This window comes from Sorex araneus, chromosome 1 (assembly GCF_027595985.1).
Source record: "Sorex araneus isolate mSorAra2 chromosome 1, mSorAra2.pri, whole genome shotgun sequence".
NCBI classification, from domain to species: Eukaryota; Metazoa; Chordata; class Mammalia; order Eulipotyphla; family Soricidae; genus Sorex; species Sorex araneus.
The window spans coordinates 237,710,027-237,719,244 of NC_073302.1; the positions used below are offsets into that span (position 1 = coordinate 237,710,027).

General features: G+C 38.1%; 1 non-coding gene across 1 annotated transcript; it reads left to right on the top strand.

Annotated features, from left to right (window-relative positions):
* The first annotated feature begins 8,826 nt into the window (after positions 1 to 8,826).
* LOC129401417 (U6 spliceosomal RNA) lies at positions 8,827 to 8,932 on the top strand. Its single transcript, XR_008628331.1, has one exon. It is a non-coding gene; the product is annotated as a U6 spliceosomal RNA (small nuclear RNA).
* The last annotated feature ends 286 nt before the right edge of the window (positions 8,933 to 9,218 follow it).

The window sequence follows — 9,218 nt, forward strand, 5'->3', positions numbered from 1 at the left end:
GCTGCCCCAAATAAACCCCAGTAGCCACAAACCTCCAGAACTCAATTGCCACCACACTCATGACTGGTACTCCCAGGCTCGCCTGGAGTCCCCCCACACTCAAGAATGAATCCGCTGAAAAACCCAGGTGTGCGGGCCTTGTGACTGAAAGCTCCAGTTCTCTGGATTCGGAAATGGCCTCCTCCCCGCATCTCCCAGCCCTTCCGGTTTCCTGACAGTCACGCCCACAAACTGCCTCTGGGTGTCATTTAAGCACATTAAAGCCCAGGATCTTTGCATGCTGGGAGAAAAGGCAGCTCAGATAGAGAAGGGACCACCAAGTAAAGGGTGCTAGGAAGGTCCGTTCAGGATGGGAGATGCAGGCTAAAAATAGACTATAGACCAAACATGATGGCCACTTAATATCTCTACTGCAAACCACAACACCCAAAAGGAGAGAGAGAGCAAAAGGGAATGCTCTGCCATAGAAGTGGAGTGGGGTGGAGGGGATAGGGTCAGGGTGGTGGGAGGGATGCTGGGCCAATGGTGGTGGAAAATGAGCACTAGTGGGGAGATGGGTACTCGACCATTGTATGACTGAAACACAAGCACAAAAGTTTGTAAGTCTGTAACTGTACCTCACAGTGATTCACTAATAAAAAATTTAAAAGAAAAAAAATAAGGCCAGGATCCAGAGACCCACAAATAAATCTTGGAAGAGAGCAACATGTTGCAAAGATGCCTCAGGACCTTAAATATTTAAAATTTTAGAATTCTAGAAGCACATGGCTGCAACATCTCATACTATTCATAACAAGCAATACAAAATAAATTATTTAGCATCTGCCTCTTGGACAGGCTTGGGTGGGGATGAGATTATTAAAAATCTTAAATAATCATTGCGGGAAACCTTAATGGTGGTGGAATTATTGTTGAAATATTGAGTGTAATCAATTATTGTGAACAACTTTATGAAAATAAAAGTTTCATGCTGAAAAACATTAGAAGACACAGAGAAGGACATTTCTTAATAATCAAGGGATATGTACATAAGGAAGAAATTATACTCCTAAACTTATATGCAACCAATGAAGGACCAGAAAAATAGTTAAAACAACTGCTAATAGATTTCAAGGAAGACAATGGTAGCAACCCAATACTAGTTGAAAACTCCAACACTGCCTTATAACCTCCTGATAGATCAATGAGACCAAAACTCAGCAAGGAAGTACTGACCTTGAAGGAAGAAATTGGAGAGGGATAATATATATAAATATATATATATACACACATACATATATATGGCTTTTTGTAAAAAATACAAATGCATGTGTGCATGGAAGGGTGATGTGTGTGTTGTGCTCTCTTTGGGTGGCTCTCTCTCTCTCTCTCTCTCTGATCGCATTCAGTGCTCTCGAGCTGCTGTGTATGGACCAGATTGGGATGGCTCCTCCTTTTTGCTCTGCTTCTGTGTGTGCCACTGTGCTCTCTTCCATCAGTCTCTCTATCTCTGTCTCTGTAGTCTCTCCTCTGGTCTCTTCGGACTTCTCTCTATCTGTCGTCTTTCCTCTGGTCTTTTCCGATCTCTCTTCTGATCTCTCTCTCCTTGGAGCCCTTCTGCTTCTCTCTCTGGAGCCCTTCTCGCTCTCACTTCTGACTCTGACTTCTGACTCTGACCCTTACTTCTGACTCGCTTTGTGCTCTTTCTTTTCCCTGCTTCTGGCTCCAATGACTCCCTGATTCTCTTTCACTTTGTGCTCTGCTTCTATGTCTTCTCCATTACTTCTCTTACAGTCTTAGTTTATGTAGCAATCATATAGGGTGGTGACACAAAGGTGGGTTGAACACTAACAATTCAACAAAGAGGGGTAAGACCACTCCTCCAAGAGAGTAACAAAATCTCATCTAAGGAGATTACTCCAGATTACTAGGAGATCCACTTAAAGGCGGGATCCCATCCAGGGTATGTTGGTCTCTTCTTTCCTTAGCTAATAATTCACTTAATTAGTTGTAGTTAATCTACTTCTAATATTTCTAGAATAGTCATTCTGTATGAGCACAGTAAGAGATATATCAAACTTAAAGTTTGGTTCTTCCTGAGGACATCTCACTATATTTTCTAGACCACAGTACTCAGGTCAGGTTAGTTTTTCTTTTTTTTTTTTTTTTTTTTTTTTGCTTTTTGGGTCACACCCAGCAATGCTCAGGGGTTACTCCTGGCTTTGCACTCAGGAATTACTCCTGGCAGTGCTTGGGGGACCATATGGGATGCCGGGGATCGAACCCGGGTCGGCCGCGTGCAAGGCAAACGCCCTACCCGCTTTGCTATCGCTCCGGCCCCCAGGTTAGTTTTTCTAACCCCAGCAGGGTCCTACTCTCGTTGTTACTTTTGAATCATGACAGCATTTGTCTATGACCATGCTCTCAACTTATAGTTGATTATTGTGGCTCTTTGGCCTGGCCCATTTCAATGCCAGGGTAGCTCACAGTTTGCCCTGGGACCATTCCATCCCTCATCAGGACCCTGCTTTGGGGATGCTAGGAACTAAGGGCAACTGAATCAAGAAAGCAGATGCCCAGAAGTAAATATTATTCAGAGTCAATTTCAACTCCCATGTTAAAAGAGCATAATTTTAACTGTCTTCCTGAGTCTATACGGAGAGGACATTGCTTTAAAATAGACTAAGTTCCCTGCGGTAAGGGTAAAAGGACAAATTCAATATTATCCTACAGCTTTTCTCCCCAAAAAGCCAGATACACGTTCGTCTCCAATGTCCGTGGAACATGAAGACATGAGCTACCAGAACTTGTGGGATACAGCTAAAACAATGTTAAGAGGAAAGTTTATTGCTCTGCAAGCATTTATCAGGAAAGAAGAAAGAGCCCACATAAATAGCTTGACTTCATAGCTTAAGATCTTAGAAAATGACCAACAAAAGGAGTTCAAACCAGGCAGAAGGAAAGATAGAAATAAAACTGAGAGCAGAAATCAATGAGCTGGATTCAAAAAAAAATCCAAATGATCATTTAAACCCAAGATCTGGTTCTTTGAAAAAATAAACAAGATCAACAAACCACTAGCAAGACTCACAAAGAAAGAAAGCGAGAACCCTAATAAACCAAATGAGAAATGAAGAGGGGAACATCACAACAGAAACAAAAGAAATTCAAAAGATCATCCAAGATTACTTTGAGAGTCTGTATGCTGTGAAACCTAGAAGAATTGCATAAATTCCTGAATTTCTATAACCTCCCAAAGCTGAACCAAGAAGATTTGGAATACCTGAATAGACTTATCATTATCAAGGAAATTTAAATGGTAAGCAAAAATATTCCCAGAAACAAAAGCCCAGGTCCAGATGGATTCACTAGTGAATTCTTCTAAACCGTTAAAGAAGATTTATTGCCAATCCTTTTAAAGCTTTTCCAGGAAATTGAAGAAACAGAAAAACCTCCCGAACAGTTTCTATGAGGCATGTATCACTCTAATACCAAAAGCAGACAGAGACACCACAAGAGAAATGGAAAGGAAAGGAAAGAAAAGAAAAGAAAAGAAAAGAAAAGAAAAGAAAAGAAGAGAAAGAAAAGAAAAAGAAAGAAAATAAAAGAAAATTAGAGACTGATATCCCTGATGAACACCGATGAAAATATCCTCAACAAAATATTATCATCAAAAGGATCATACAGTATGACCAAGTAGGATTGATCCCAGGGATTCAAGGATGGTTTAACATTCCCATGTAAATCAACATAATTCATTATATCAATAAAAGATAGAAACCTTATAATCATATCAATAGATGCACAGAAAGCAGTTGACAAGATCCAGCACCCGTTTATGATGAATCTCTCAACGAAATGAGAATTGAAGAAACTTTCCTCAATATAGTCAAAGCCATCTACCACAAGCCCACAGCAAGCATTATTCTCAATGGAGAAAAACTAAAAGCATTTCCACTAAGATCAGAGACAAGAAAAAGATGCCCACTCTAGCCATTTCTGTTCAATAGAGTACTGGAAGTACTTGCAATAGCAATTAGTGGGTAAAAGATATTAAGGGCATTCACACAGGAAAGGAAGTCAAGCTTTCTCTGTTTGCAGATGACATGATACTATACTTAGAAAAACCTAAGACCTGTAGCAAAAAACTCCTGCAAACAATAGATTTGTATAGTAGAGTGACAAGTCACAAAATTAGTACTCAAAAGTCCATGGCTTTCCTATATACAAATAATGAAAGAGAAGAAAGTGATATTTTAAAAAACAATCCCATTCACAATCCTGCCTCAGAAAATGAAGTACCTCAGAATCAACTTAACTAAGTAAGTGATGGACCATACAAAAAAAAATTAAAAGCACTACTTCAAGAAATAAAAAAAGAGAGGAAATGGAGACCCATCGGGAGGATTAACATTATCAAAATGGCAATACTCCCCAAAGCATTATATATATTCAATATGGTCCTTAGAAGGATAACTATGACATTCTTCAAATAAATAGACAAAACACTCCTGAAATTCAAACAAAACAATAAACCCCCACGAATAGCTAAAGCAATTCCTAGAAAAAAAAGAAGGTGGGCGGCATCACTTTCCCTAATTTCAAACTGTACTACAAAGCAGTGGCAATTAAAACAGCATGATATTGGAATATAAACATACCTGCAGACCAATGGAATAGAGTGGAATATCCTGAAGGATACCCTCAAATATATGATCATTTAATCTTTGATAAGGAAACAAGAAATATGAAGTGGAGCAAGGAAAGCCTCTTTAACCAGTGATACTGGCAAAACTGGACAACTACATGTGAAAAAATGGACTCAGACCTCTATCTAATGCCATACACAAAAATCAAATCAAAATGGGTTAAAGATCTCAACATCAGACCATAATCCATAAAGTACATGGAAGAAAAGGTAGGCAAAATCCTCCATGATATTGAAGCTAATGGCATCTTTAAGGATGAACCGCCACTGACCAAGTAAGTGGAAGCAAAGATAAATAAATGGAACTACATTAAACTAAGAAGCTTCTGCACCTCAAAAGAAACAGTGACCAAGATACAAAGAAAGCCTTCAGAATGGGAAAGATTATTCACCTAAAGCCCTTCTGATTACGGGTTAATATCAAAGATATACAACGCACTGGTTTAACTTTACAAGAAAAAAAAAATCCAACCTCATCAAAAACTGGGGCGATGAAATTAACAGAAACTTTCTTAAAGAAGAGACCCGAATGGCCAAAAGGCATGTAAAAAAATTCACTTCATCACTAATCATCACGGAATTGCAAATCAAAATGACAATGAGATATCATCTCACACCACAGAGACTGGCACACATCCAAAAAAATAAAAAACAACCAGTGCTAGAATGGATGTGAGGATAAAGTGACTCTCCTTCCTTGTTTGTGAGAGTGCCAACTGGTCCAGCCTTTTTGGAAAACAATACGGACATTTTCTCAATAAAACTATAAACTGAGCTCCCATTTCACCCAGCAATACCACTTCTGGGAACATAACTTTGGGGCCCAAAAGCACACAGCAGAAACACCATCTGCATTCCTGTGTTCATTGCAATAGCCAGAATCTGGAAACAACCTTCGTGCCTGAGAACAGACGAATGGATAAAGAAACTACGGCACATCTACACAATGGAATACAACCCATCTGTTAGGAAAATGAGGTCATGAAATTTGCCTATAAGTAGGTGGACTTGAAGAGTGTCATGCTGAGTAAAATGAGTCAGAAAGGGATAGATATAAAATTACTGCACTCATTTGTGGTGTATATATGCATATATACATATATATTAGAATATTTACCCATGGTCAGGGAAAATAGGGTCGGTCAAGGAAGACTGGTGAGTGTGAGGGGTAGTGTGTGAGGGACAGAGAGTAGGTAAGCTAGAGAAGGGATCAAGATGACAATAATAGCTGGAAATGATCATTCTGGCAAAAATTGAGTGTTAAAAGTAGGCAAAGGACTATACATGATAACCTTTCAGTATCTGTACTATAAACCACAACACTTGAAAGGGGAGGAGGAGAGAGACAAGAAAGAGGGAGGGAGAGAGAGAGAGAGAGAGAGAGAGAGAGAGAGAGAGAGAGAGAGAGAGAGAGAGAAGAAAAATGCTTGCCATAGGCAAACTGGAGTTGGGGAGAGTTGATGGGAGGGGGAGGGAAACTGGGGACTCTGATGTTGGGAAATGTACACTGGTGGAGGGATGGGTGTTGGCACACTGTAGACTGAAACTTAATTATGAACAACTTTGTAAAGAAAAAATTGTTTAGTTTCACAAACAGTTTTATTTTTAAAATCTACTTGGTGATATGTGAGGAGAGAAAGACACAGAGAGACACACACAGAGAGAGAATACATGTTCAAGAGGGAACATGAGCTTCTCCAGAGTGGAAAAAGCCAAAACCAAGTGAAGTCTAACCAGAAATAAAACTTGTTATGTCTGCTTAATTTTTTTGGTTGAAAAAGTTTAAGCAACTCATGCTGTGAAAATTAAAATAAATAATTTTGTAAATATTTTGCAAACTTACTTCATCTATGGACACACTGGCTAGTAGTTTTGCCCCCTATGTTCCTAGCTGATTATTAGAAAAGGTACACATCTGACTTAAAGCTGTTTAGGATGGCAAGTTATATGCCAAACTATGTCCATGAAAAAGATACTAAATCAATGACATTATTCTCTGGAAAAACTGAAAAGTTTTTCAGAAACTTTTTCTTTTCTTTTTTTCTTTTTCACAAGAAAAAGTTTCTACTTGGAAAGAGAAAAAATAGAGTTGAGGTACATCAGGGACAGTATGAGTTGTTAACTACAAGTGATAATTTATTGATAAGTGGTGGTTTATGTTTTGAGGAAAAACTCCTGAGTAATGTTCAGTGGTATGGGAGGAAGATGAATGCATGGCAATTCTCAGCCAACAAACAGAATATTATGCTTTCTGGACCCTGTAGTGATCGGTGCTAGGGCTCACTAGAGTCACTCGCATTGCTTAGGAATATCCAGGGTTATAACCAGTGATGCTGGGAGCCATGTTGTGCTGGGGTTCAAACTTTGATATGGTGCATGTTTGGGATGCCCCCCTGGCAACTGGAATATCTTCCTGAACCCAGTTTATCACTTCATACATTAAAGTCTCCTAGATGCTGGCCTAATGAACTTGCTTCAAATAAGCCCAAATAAAAATAATGGTAGGCAGATACATGTATATGACCACTCATCATTCACGATTTAACATTGGTGCATACTATTGATTGGAAAATGCTTCGAAAATCTTCCAGTTAATTATAGCACATATCAAAGTGGCTGACACAGGTAGATTCTCAATCAACACTTTTAATTAAGGAATCAACACCAGTGACTAAATGAGCTATGATTCAACTAAATTTGGAATGAATAAATATACCCATACTGGGAGAAAATTTCCACACTGCCAAAAACTTTTAAGGCTGTTTCCACTCTGGCTCAGATAGGCTTTGTTTCTATTTTTGAGTATAGTCTACATCTTTGCAGAGTCATTTGTGAGCTGTCATCAACATCAACTTTGTGTGAAATGCAGAATCTAGGGCCTAACAGCAATTTAACTAAATCAGAATGTGCATCATAACACTGTCTCTGGTGAGTTCTCTCAACACTAAATAATAAAGATTTTTATAATATATGGTGCCAATCTTGATAGACATTGATAATATACACATGTATGTACTAATAATATAGATATATATACACACAGTTATCTCAATCTATTCCATCGGTATATGTGAAGAAAAAACAAATCCAAACAAGAGATGGCATTAAAGAGATAATTCCTGCTGGAGAAATGGAAAACTTGAGTTATAACTTAAGGATGGTAAGAAGTAGTTTGGTTAAAATAGAAATAATGTTTTGGGGCAAGCTGGAGATCAATAACAACATAAGAAAATTAGAGTAAAGAATCATTATACAAACTGCACAGAGGTAAAGCAACTGATCTAAATGATTGGAAATTATAATTTAATAACCAATAAAAAAGACAGATGTAGATTCAGCCTTGAAAAATAAGTAAGTTTAAATAATATCTACTAGGGTTCAACTAGGAATTTTCTTATACTAATATTGAGATAAATGGTTTATAGATGACTTCAATTACTTAAAAAGTAGTTGTATGTACTTTGTATGAGAAATAAATTCATAATAAAAATAGGAAAGGAAGAAGTATGGAAAAGAACATGCAAAACATTCATTATCTATTGTCCAGATATAACCATAATGACCATTTTATTGTAGGTCCTTCTAAGAACTCACGACTGTATGTATAAATTTTTCTAATGTTGGAAGTTTTGCTTTTAAAATACAGTATTAGACACTCAGCAGTGAAGAATCCTGGTCAGCGGGCACCACAACACGGGAGAATGCTCCGGGCCCCAAACCGAGTCAATATCACTGGGGGGCCCCCAGATGGAGCAGGTACAGTCTCCCCGCCTTCTCCAGATAGAATCCTGGTGACCATGAACTTCTACAAACATGGCTCCATTATGTAATCAAAGTAGAGAGAGAATAACGTGGAAATCGTCTGCCACACAGGTTGGGGGCTTGTAAGATGGGAGGGATACTGGGGTTTTGGTGGTAGAAACTGTTTACAATAGCCAGAATCTGGAAACACCTGGTGAAGGGTCAGGTGTTTCATCATTGTATGACCAAGACTTAAACCAAAAACTTTGTAACTGCTCTCATGGTGTTTCAATAAAAATAAATAAATAAATATAAATAAGTAAATAAATAAAAATGCTAGCAAAAAATAATAAAATAAAATACAGTATTAATTTAGTATATTTAACAATTTATTTACTTTATCTTGCTACCATAGTACAACTAAAATTGAAATGATACAAAAAAAGATAAGTATGGTCTCTGCACAAGGATGACACACAAATTTGTGAAGCATTCATATTTTGATATCATGCAGTTTGCTGCAATTTGGATGGAACTAGAGGATATCATGTCAAGGCAAATAAACCAAGGGGAGGAAAAATACCAGCTGATCTTACTCATCTGTGATATATAGAGAAACTAAATTTAAAACATAACATCAAATGATAACAAGCCTCTGACCAAGGATTACAGAACTGAGAATATCAAGAAAGGGGTGGGCAGGACCTGCAAGGGACAGCAATCCAGGAGGGGCACCGCCTGGTTAGAACTTCAGCTTCAAGGATCCAATTTCAACTGTACTTTTTTGCCT